Raw genomic sequence first — 12319 nt, 5'->3', positions numbered from 1 at the left:
GCACCTTTTCTTACCTGCTTTTTACAAACTATGGTTGGACATTCAAACCTTCTTGTAGCCGAAAACCTCCACTCCCTCTTTTGATCATACATTGTCGGGCATTCGCACCTTTTCTTACCCGCTTTTTACAAACTATGCTCGGACATTCAAACCTTCTTGTAGCCAAACACATCCACTCCTGCTTTTGTTGATGTATGGTTGGGCATTCGAACCTACTTGTTGCCCGCTTTTCATTAATTATGGGTGGACATTCAGACCTACTTGCAGCCGAACACCTCGGCTTCCGCTTTTGATGGTGTATATTTTTGCATTCGAACCTTTTCTTACCCGCTTTTTACAAACCATGGTCGGACTTTCACACCTTCTTTTAGCCGAACAACTCCGCTCCCGCTATTGATTGTGTAGATTCGGGTATTTTAACCTTTTCTTACCCGCTTTTTACCAACTATGGTTGGACATTCACACCTTCTTACAGCGGAACACCTCCGCTCCCTCTTTTGATGGTGTATGTTCGGGCATTCGAACCTTTTCTTACCCTTTTTTTACAAACTATGCTCGGACATTCACACCTTCTTGCAGCGAAACACCTCCGCTCCCTCTTTTGATTGTGTATGTTCGGGCATTCAAACCTTTTCTTACCCGCCTTTTACAAACTATGGTCGGACATTCAAACCTTCTTGTGGCCGAACACATCCACTTCTGCTTTTGATGATGTATAGTTGGGCATTCACACCTCTTCTTACCCATTTTTCAGTAATTATTGGTGGACATTCAGACCTTCTTGCAGCTGAACACCTCTGCTCCCGCTTTTGATGGTGTATAGTCGGGCTTTCGAGGCTTTTCTTCAACGGTGTTTACAAATTATGGTTGGAAATTCAGACCTTGCAGCCGAACACCTCCGCTCCCTCTTTTGATGATGTATGGTCCGGCATTCTTACCGTTTCTAACACATTTTTCAGCAATTATGGTAGGACATTCACACCTTCTTGCAGCTGAACACCTCCTCTCCCACTTATGATCATGTGCAGATTGATTTTCGAAAATTTTCTTTCATGTTTTCTAGCAATTAATGATGGACATTTAGACCTTCTTGCAGCTGAACACCTCCGCTCCCGCTTTTGATCATACATTGTCAGGCATTCGAACCTTGTCTTACAAACTTTAGTCAAACATTCACACCTTTTTGCAGCCGAACACAGTTTTTTTCAGCCGAAGTTGGGCATTCGAACCTTTTCATACCCACTTTTTACCAACTATGGTCGGACATTCAAACCTTCTTGTAGCCGAACACATCCAGTCCTGCTTTTGATGATGTATGTTCAGGCATTCGCACCTTTTCTTACCAGCTTTTTACAAACTATGCTCGGACATTCAAACCTTCTTGTAGCCGAAAACCTCCACTCCCTCTTTTGATCATACTTTGTCGGGCATTCGCACCTTTTCTTACCCGCTTTTTACAAACTATGCTCGGACATTCAAACCTTCTTGTAGCCAAACACATCCACTCCTGCTTTTGTTGATGTATGGTTGGGCATTCGAACCTACTTGTTGCCCGCTTTTCATTAATTATGGGTGGACATTCACACCTTGTCGCAGCCAAACACCTCCGCTCCCTGTTTTGATCATGTATGGTTGGACATTCGCACCTTTTCTCACCCGCTTTTTGCAAACTATGGTCGGCCATTCACAGCTTCCTCTCCACCATACTTGTATGGTGGGATATTCACACCCACTTGCATCCGAAGATCTCCGCCCCCACTTTTGTTGATATTTAGTCGGTCATTCACACCTTACCCGTTTTCTTGCCGCCAAACACCTCTGATCTCGCTTTTGATGATGTAAGATTGGGCATTCAGACCTTGCTTTTCCTGCTTTTCACCAACTATAGATGGACATTCACACCTTCTTGCAGCCGAACACTTCCGCTCCACCTTTTAGGTTTCTATCACACCTTTTTTTTTCACCGCATTTTATAGATTATGGTTGGAAATTCTCAACCACTCATCCGAAGACCTCTCCTCCCGCTTTTGTTAATATATTTGAACTTTAGTCAGACATTCACACCTACTTGTAACCGAACACCACCTCTCTAGCTTTTGATGAGGTATGGTCCGGGATTCTTACCGTTTCTAACACATTTTTCAGCAATTATGGTAGGATATTCACACCTTCTTGCAGCTGAACACCTCCTCTCCCACTTATTATTATGTGCGGATTGATTTTCGAAAATTTTCTTTCATGTTTTCTAGCAATTAATAATGGACAATTAGACCTTCTTGCAGCTGAACACCTCCGCTCCCGCTTTTGATCATACATTGTCAGGCATTCGCACCTTGTCTTACCCGCTTTTTACAAACTTTAGTCGAACATTCACACCTTTTTGCAGCCGAACACAGTTTTTTGCAGCCGAATTTGGGCATTCGCACCTTTTCATACCCACTTTTTACCAACTATGGTCGGACATTCACACCTTCTTGTAGCCGAACACATCCAGTCCTGCTTTTGATGATGTATGGTTGGGCATTCGCACCTTTTTTTTTACCCATTTTTGAGGAATTATGGGTGGACATTCACACCTTCTTGCAGCTGAACACCTCCTCTCCCACTTATGATCATGTGCGGTTGGATAGTCGAAATTTTTTTTTCATGTTTTCTAGAAATTATTAATGGACATTCAGACCTTCTTGTAGCCGAACAACTCCGCTCCCGCTATTGATTGTGTACAGTCTGGTTTTTTAACCTTTTCTTACCCGCTTTTTACCAACTATGGTCGGACATTCGCAGCATCTTACAGCGGAACACCTCCGCTCCCTCTTTTGATGGTGTATGTTCGGGCATTCGAACTTTTTCTTACCCGCTTTTTACAAACTATGGTCGGACATTCAAACCTTCTTGTAGCAGAACACATCCACTTCTTCTTTTGATGATGTATGGTTGGGCATTTGCACCTTTTCTTACCCATTTTTCAGGAATTATGGGTGGACATTCACACCTACTTGCAGTCGAACAGCTCTGCTCCCACTTTTGATTATGTTTGGTTGGATATTCGAACCTTTTCTTAACTGCTTTTTACAAACTTTGGTCGGACGTTCACACCTTCTTGCAGCCGAACACCTCCGCTTCCGCTTTTGATGGTATATATTCGGGCATTCGAACCTTTTCTTACCCACTTTTTACCAACTATGGTTGGACATTCACACCGTCTTTCAAGTGTAACACCTCCGCTCCCTCTTTTGATGGTGTATGTTCGGGCATTCGCACCTTTTCTTACCCGCTTTTTACAAACTATGGTCGTACATTCAAACCTTCTTGTAGCCGAAAACCTCCACTCCCTCTTTTGATCATACTTTGTCGGGCATTCGCACCTTTTCTTACCCGCTTTTTACAAACTATGCTCGGACATTCAAACCTTCTTGTAGCCAAACACATCCACTCCTGCTTTTGTTGATGTATGGTTGGGCATTCGAACCTACTTGTTGCCCGCTTTTCATTAATTATGGGTGGACATTCACACCTTGTCGCAGCCAAACACCTCCGCTCCCTGTTTTGATCATGTATGGTTGGACATTCGCACCTTTTCTCACCCGCTTTTTGCAAACTATGGTCGGCCATTCACAGCTTCCTCTCCACCATACTTGTATGGTGGGATATTCACACCCACTTGCATCCGAAGATCTCCGCCCCCACTTTTGTTGATATTTAGTCGGTCATTCACACCTTACCCGTTTTCTTGCCGCCAAACACCTCTGATCTCGCTTTTGATGATGTAAGATTGGGCATTCAGACCTTGCTTTTCCTGCTTTTCACCAACTATAGATGGACATTCACACCTTCTTGCAGCCGAACACTTCCGCTCCACCTTTTAGGTTTCTATCACACCTTTTTTTTTCACCGCATTTTATAGATTATGGTTGGAAATTCTCAACCACTCATCCGAAGACCTCTCCTCCCGCTTTTGTTAATATATTTGAACTTTAGTCAGACATTCACACCTACTTGTAGCCGAACACCACCTCTCTAGCTTTTGATGAGGTATGGTCCGGGATTCTTACCGTTTCTAACACATTTTTCAGCAATTATGGTAGGATATTCACACCTTCTTGCAGCTGAACACCTCCTCTCCCACTTATGATCATGTGCGGATTGATTTTCGAAAATTTTCTTTCATGTTTTCTAGCAATTAATAATGGACAATTAGACCTTCTTGCAGCTGAACACCTCCGCTCCCGCTTTTGATCATACATTGTCAGGCATTCGCACCTTGTCTTACCCGCTTTTTACAAACTTTAGTCGAACATTCACACCTTTTTGCAGCCGAACACAGTTTTTTGCAGCCGAATTTGGGCATTCGCACCTTTTCATACCCACTTTTTACCAACTATGGTCGGACATTCACACCTTCTTGTAGCCGAACACATCCAGTCCTGCTTTTGATGATGTATGGTTGGGCATTCGCACCTTTTTTTTTTACCCATTTTTGAGGAATTATGGGTGGACATTCACACCTTCTTGCAGCTGAACACCTCCTCTCCCACTTATGATCATGTGCGGTTGGATATTCGAAAATTTTTTTTCATGTTTTCTAGAAATTATTAATGGACATTCAGACCTTCTTGTAGCCGAACAACTCCGCTCCCGCTATTGATTGTGTACAGTCCGGTTTTTTAACCTTTTCTTACCCGCTTTTTACCAACTATGGTCGGACATTCGCAGCATCTTACAGCGGAACACCTCCGCTCCCTCTTTTGATGGTGTATGTTCGGGCATTCGAACTTTTTCTTACCCGCTTTTTACAAACTATGGTCGGACATTCAAACCTTCTCGTAGCAGAACACATCCACTTCTTCTTTTGATGATGTATGGTTGGGCATTGGCACCGTTTCTAACACATTTTTCAGCAATTATGGTAGGACATTCACACCTTCTTGCAGCTGAACACCTCCTCTCCCACTTATGATCATGTGCAGATTGATTTTCGAAAATTTTCTTTCATGTTTTCTAGCAATTAATGATGGACATTTAGACCTTCTTGCAGCTGAACACCTCCGCTCCCGCTTTTGATCATACATTGTCAGGCATTCGAACCTTGTCTTACAAACTTTAGTCAAACATTCACACCTTTTTGCAGCCGAACACAGTTTTTTTCAGCCGAACTTGGGCATTCGAACCTTTTCATACCCACTTTTTACCAACTATGGTCGGACATTCAAACCTTCTTGTAGCCGAACACATCCAGTCCTGCTTTTGATGATGTATGTTCAGGCATTCGAACCTTTTCTTACCAGCTTTTTACAAACTATGCTCGGACATTCAAACCTTCTTGTAGCCGAACACATCCACTCCTGCTTTTGATGATGTATGGTTGGGCATTCGAACCTACTTGTTGCCCGCTTTTCATTAATTATGGGTGGACATTCACACCTTGTCGCAGCCAAACACCTCCGCTCCCTGTTTTGATCATGTATGGTTGGACATTCGCACCTTTTCTCACCCGCTTTTTGCAAACTATGGTCGGCCATTCACAGCTTCCTCTCCACCATACTTCTATGGTGGGATATTCACACCCACTTGCATCCGAAGACCTCCGCCCCCACTTTTGTTGATATTTAGTCGGTCATTCGCACCTTACCCACTTTTGGCAAACTATGGCCTTCTTGCAGCCAAAAACCTCTGATCTCGCTTTTGATGATGTAAGGTTGGGCATTCAGACCTTGCTTCACCTGCTTTTCACCAAATATAGTCGGACATTCACACCTTCTTGCAGCCGAACACTTCCGCTCCACCTTTTAGTTTTCTATGGGGCATTCACACCTTTTTTTTCACCGCATTTTATAAAAACACCACAGGAACACCGTATTGAGGCTTTGTTCTGACCGCTCATTCGGTGTCGCGTTTCGTTCAAGCAATTCGCCTGGTTAGCCCGCACTCGGCTCGCTCCCAGAGCCGTGTTAAAGTCTACTTCGCATTCACTCTCTTTTCTCAGCAGACTAAAAGAAAGTTTCATCTTGGGCTCCCTGAAACTTCCATCCTGCACCGCTGTTTGCTTTTTCACAAGAGCAGAGGAGAGCGCACCGTTCCCAGGGGCACTACAGTACCGGGTCGATGCTTGGAGTGAACGGAGCAAGCTCCTTTTTCAACTCCTATTGATACAAATCCATTTAATATGTAGTCCTCGCATAGAGGACACATCAGACATTAAACTGATAAGAACAGATACTACACTTGAATCATGCAGAACTCCTCAAAAGGGAGGTATGGCTTAATCACAAGTGTGGCTCTTTCTCATTCAGGGTAATATGAGGAAGTTTATGCTTGAAATATATGTAGAAATGGGTACATATGAAGGACAAAGCAGTGTTAACTTAGTTTGCGTGAAGAAATTCATTTTATACATAAAATCCGAAATCGTGCAGAACTCATGAAAATAAGCTTATTCTCGGATTCCTAAAACTTTTGATTTGCACTTTCTTTTACTGCAAAGTACAACGTTGTTTTTTGTTGAAATCTATCTAGACATTGATAAATACCAGCCAAAACTCTGCTGCCACTTTTGATAATTTATGGTTGGGCATTCTTACCTTTTCTTACCCGCTTTTTACAAATTATGATCTTACATTCACACCTACTTGCAGTCGAACACCTTCTCATCCACTTATGATCATGTGCGGTTGGGCTTTCGCACCTTTTCTTACCCATTTTTCAGTAATTATGGGTGGATATTCAGACCTTCTTGCAGCTGAAAACCTCCGCACCTCTTTTGATCATACATTGTCGGGCATTCACACCTTGTCTTACCCGCTTTTTACAAACTTTAGTCGGACATTCAAACCTTCTTGCAGCTGAACCACCTCCGCTCCCTGTTTTGATCATATATGGTCTGGCAATAGTACCTTTTCTTACCCGTTTGTGAGTAATTATGGCTGGACATTCACACCTTCTTGCAGCCGAACACAACCTCTCCCGCTTTTGATGATATATGGTCCGGCATTCTTACCTTTTCTAACACATTTTTCAGTATTTGAACCTTCTCTTACCCGCTTTTTACAAACCATGGTTGGACTTTCATACCTTCTTGTAGCTGAACAACTCCACTCCTGTTTTTGATGATTTATGGTTGGACATTTGCATCTTTTCCTACCCATTTTTCAGTAATTATGGGTGGATATTCACATCTTCTTGCAGCTGAACACCTCCGCTCCCGCTAATGATCATGTAAGGTTTGATATTCGAAAATTTTCTTTCATGTTTTAAAGCAATTATTAATGGACATTCACACCTACTTGCAGCCGAACACCACCTCTCCCGCTTTTGATGATGTATGGACCGGCATTCTTACCTTTTCTAACACATTTTTCAGCAATTATGGTTGGAGAATCACACCTACTCACAGTCGAACAACTCCGCTACCGCATTTGATGGTGTATAGTCGGGATTTCTCACCCTTTCTCATCAGCTTTTTGCAAATTATTCTCTGACAGTCACACCTACTTGCAGTCGAACAGCTCTGCTCCCGCTTTTGATTATGTTTGGTTAGATATTCGAACCTTTTCTTAACTGCTTTTTTACAAACTTTGGTCGGACGTTCACACCTTCTTGCAGCCGAACACCTACGCTTCCGGTTTTGATAGTGTATATTCGGGCATACGAACCTTTTCTTACCCGCTTTTTACAAACCATGGTCGGACTTTCACACCTTCTCTTAGCTGAACAACTCCGCTCCCTCTTTTGATTGTGTACAGTCGGGTATTTTAACCTTTTCTTACCCGCTTTTTACCAACTATGATCGGACATTCACACCGTCTTACAGCGGAACACCTCCGCTCCCTCTTTTGATGGTGTATGTTCGGGCATTCGAACCTTTTCTTACCCGCTTTTACAAACCAGGGTCGGACTTTCACACCTTTTAGTAGCCGAACAACTCCGCTCCTGCCATTGATTGTGTACAGTTGGGTATTTTAACCTTTTCTTACCCGCTTTTTACCAACTATGGTCGGACATTCACACCGTCTTACAGCGGAACACCTCCTCTCCCGCTTATGATCATGTACGGTTTGATATTCGAAAATTTACTTTCTTGTTTTAAAGCAATTATTGATGGACATTCAAACCTTCTTTTTGATTGTGTATAGTCGGGCTTTCGAGCCTTTTCTTCCCGGTTTTTACAAACCATGGTGTGACTTTCACACCTTCTTGTAGCCAAACAACTCCGCTCCCGCTATTGATTGTGTACAGTCGGGTATTTTAACCTTTTCTTACCCGCTTTTTACCAACTATGGTCGGACATTCACACCGTCTTACAGCGGAACACCTCTGCTCCCGCTTTTGATGGTGTATAGTCGGGCTTTCGAACCTTTTCTTACCCGCTTTTTACAAACTATGGTGGGACATTCAAACCTTCTTGTATCCGAAAACCTCCGCTCTCTCTTTTGATCATACATTGTCGGACATTCGCACCTTTTCGTACCCGCTTTTTACAAACCATGGTCGGACTTTCACACCTTTTAGTAGCCGAACAACTCCGCTCCCGCTATTGATTGTGTACAGTCGGGTATTTTAACCTTTTCTTACCCGCTTTTTACCAACTATGGTTGGACATTCACACCTTCTTACAGCAGAACACCTCCGCTCCCTGTTTTGATTATGTATGGTTTGACATTCGCACCTTCTCTCACCCGCCTTTTACTATGGTCGGCCATTCACAGCTTCCTCTCCACCATACTTGTATGGTGGGATATTCACACCCACTTGCATCCGAAGACCTCTGCCCCAAATTTTGTTGATATTTAGTCGGACATTCGCACCTTACCTGCTTTTGGCAAACTATGGCCTTCTTGCAGCCAAACACCTCTGATCTCGCTTTTGATGATGTAAGGTTGGGCATTCAGACCTTGCTTCACCTGCTTTTTACCAAATATAGTCGGACATTCACACCTTCTTGCAGCCGAACACTTCCGCTCCACCTTTTAGTGTTCTATCACACCTTTTTTTCACCGCATTTTATACATTATGGTTGGAAATTTTCAACCACTCTCATCCGAAGACCTCTCCTCCCGCTTTTGTTAATATATTTGAACTTTAGTCGGACATTCAAACCTTCTTGCAGCTGAACCACCTCCGCTCCCTGTTTTGATCATATATGGTCTGGCAATACTACCTTTTCTTACCCGTTTGTGAGTAATTATGGCTGGACATTCACACCTACTTGCAGCCGAACACAACCTCTCTCGCTTTTGATGATGTATGGACCGGCATTCTTACCTTTTCTAACACATTTTTCAGCAATTATGGTCGGAGATTCACACCTACTCACAGCCGAACAACTCCGCTCCCGCATTTGATGGTGTATAGTCGGGCATTCTCACCCTTTCTCATCAGCTTTTTGCAAATTATGATCTGACATTCACACCTACTTGCAGTCGAACAGCTCTGCTCCCGCTTTTGATTATGTATGGTTGGATATTCGAACCTTTTCTTAACTGCTTTTTACAAACTTTGGTTGGACGTTCACACCTTCTTGTAGCCGAACACATGCACTCCTGCTTTTGATGATGTATGGTTGGGCATTCGCACCTTTTTTTTACCCATTTTTCAGGTATTATGGGTGGACATTCACACCTTCTTGCAGCTGAACACCTCCTCTCCCACTTATGATCATGTGTGGTTTGATTTTCGAATATTTTCTTTCATGTTTTCTAGCAATTATTGATGGACATTTAGACCTTCTTGCAGCTGAACACCACCTCTCCCGATTTTGATTATGTATGGACCGGCATTTTTACCTTTTCTAACACATTTTTCAGCAATTATGGTTGGAGATTCACACCTACTCACAGCCGAACAACTCCGCTACCGCATTTGATGGTGTATAGTCGGGCATTCTCACCCTTTCTCATCAGCTTTTTGCAAATTATGATCTGACATTCACACCTACTTTTAGTCGAACAGCTCTGCTCCCGCTTTTGATTATGTATGGTTGGATATTCGAACCTTTTCTTAACTGCTTTTTACAAACTTTGGTTGCACGTTCACACCTTCTTGTAGCCGAACACATGCACTCCTGCTTTTGATGATGTATGGTTGGGCATTCGCACCTTTTTTTTACCCATTTTTCAGGTATTATGGGTGGACATTCACACCTTCTTGCAGTTGAACACCTCCTCTCCCACTTATGATCATGTGCGGTTTGATTTTCGAAAATTTTCTTTCATGTTTTCTAGCAATTATTGATGGACATTTAGACCTTCTTGCAGCTGAACACCACCTCTCCCGATTTTGATGATGTATGGACCGGCATTTTTACCTTTTCTAACACATTTTTCAGCAATTATGGTTGGAGATTCACACCTACTCACAGCCGAACAACTCCGCTACCGCATTTGATGGTGTATAGTCGGGCATTCTCACCCTTTCTCATCAGCTTTTTGCAAATTATGATCTGACATTCACACCTACTTCCAGTCGAACAGCTCTGCTCCCGCTTTTGATTATGTTTGGTTAGATATTCGAACCTTTTCTTAACTGCTTTTTACAAACTTTGGTCGGACGTTCACAATATCTTGCAGCCGAACACCTCCGCTTCCGCTTTTGATGGTGTATATTCGGGCATACGAACCTTTTCTTACCCGCTTTTTACAAACCAAGGTCGGACTTTCACACCTTCTCTTAGCTGAACAACTCCGCTCCCTCTTTTGATTGTGTACAGTCGGGTAATTTAACCTTTTCTTACCCGCTTTTTACCATCTATGATCGGACATTCACACCGTCTTACAGCGGAACACCTCCGCTCCCTCTTTTGATGATGTATGGTTAGGCATTCGCACCTTTTTTTTTACCCATTTTTGAGGAATTATGGGTGGACATTCACACCTTCTTGCAGCTGAACACCTCCTCTCCCACTTATGATCATGTGTGGTTTGATTTTCGAATATTTTCTTTCATGTTTTCTAGCAATTATTGATGGACATTTAGACCTTCTTGCAGCTGAACACCACCTCTCCCGATTTTGATTATGTATGGACCGGCATTTTTACCTTTTCTAACACATTTTTCAGCAATTATGGTTGGAGATTCACACCTACTCACAGCCGAACAACTCCGCTACCGCATTTGATGGTGTATAGTCGGGCATTCTCACCCTTTCTCATCAGCTTTTTGCAAATTATGATCTGACATTCACACCTACTTTTAGTCGAACAGCTCTGCTCCCGCTTTTGATTATGTATGGTTGGATATTCGAACCTTTTCTTAACTGCTTTTTACAAACTTTGGTTGCACGTTCACACCTTCTTGTAGCCGAACACATGCACTCCTGCTTTTGATGATGTATGGTTGGGCATTCGCACCTTTTTTTTACCCATTTTTCAGGTATTATGGGTGGACATTCACACCTTCTTGCAGTTGAACACCTCCTCTCCCACTTATGATCATGTGCGGTTTGATTTTCGAAAATTTTCTTTCATGTTTTCTAGCAATTATTGATGGACATTTAGACCTTCTTGCAGCTGAACACCACCTCTCCCGATTTTGATGATGTATGGACCGGCATTTTTACCTTTTCTAACACATTTTTCAGCAATTATGGTTGGAGATTCACACCTACTCACAGCCGAACAACTCCGCTACCGCATTTGATGGTGTATAGTCGGGCATTCTCACCCTTTCTCATCAGCTTTTTGCAAATTATGATCTGACATTCACACCTACTTCCAGTCGAACAGCTCTGCTCCCGCTTTTGATTATGTTTGGTTAGATATTCGAACCTTTTCTTAACTGCTTTTTACAAACTTTGGTCGGACGTTCACAATATCTTGCAGCCGAACACCTCCGCTTCCGCTTTTGATGGTGTATATTCGGGCATACGAACCTTTTCTTACCCGCTTTTTACAAACCAAGGTCGGACTTTCACACCTTCTCTTAGCTGAACAACTCCGCTCCCTCTTTTGATTGTGTACAGTCGGGTAATTTAACCTTTTCTTACCCGCTTTTTACCATCTATGATCGGACATTCACACCGTCTTACAGCGGAACACCTCCGCTCCCTCTTTTGATGATGTATGGTTAGGCATTCGCACCTTTTTTTTTACCCATTTTTGAGGAATTATGGGTGGACATTCACACCTTCTTGCAGCTGAACACCTCCTCTCCCACTTATGATCATGTGCGGTTGGATATTCGAAATTTTTTCTAGCAATTATTGATGGACATTCAGCTGAACACCTCCGCTCCCTCTTTTGATGGTGTATATTTTGGCATTCGAACCTTTTCTTACCCGCTTTTTACAAACCATGGTCGGACTTTCACACCTTTTAGTAGCCAAACA

General features: G+C 42.8%; 1 non-coding gene across 1 annotated transcript; it reads right to left on the bottom strand.

The window, feature by feature from the left end:
* Window positions 1-6061: 6061 nt before the first annotated feature.
* On the bottom strand, window positions 6062-6252 carry LOC140283372 (U2 spliceosomal RNA). The gene has a single exon (XR_011910074.1). It is a non-coding gene; the product is annotated as a U2 spliceosomal RNA (small nuclear RNA).
* Between the last annotated feature and the right edge of the window lie 6067 nt (window positions 6253-12319).

The sequence above is a fragment of the Leuresthes tenuis genome, unplaced genomic scaffold (genome assembly GCF_036924035.1).
Source record: "Leuresthes tenuis unplaced genomic scaffold, fLeuTen1.0.hap1 SCAF_23, whole genome shotgun sequence".
Taxonomy (NCBI): Eukaryota; Metazoa; Chordata; class Actinopteri; order Atheriniformes; family Atherinopsidae; genus Leuresthes; species Leuresthes tenuis.
Note: the sequence above shows the minus strand (reverse complement) of the source record. Positions and strands in the feature narration are given on the sequence as shown.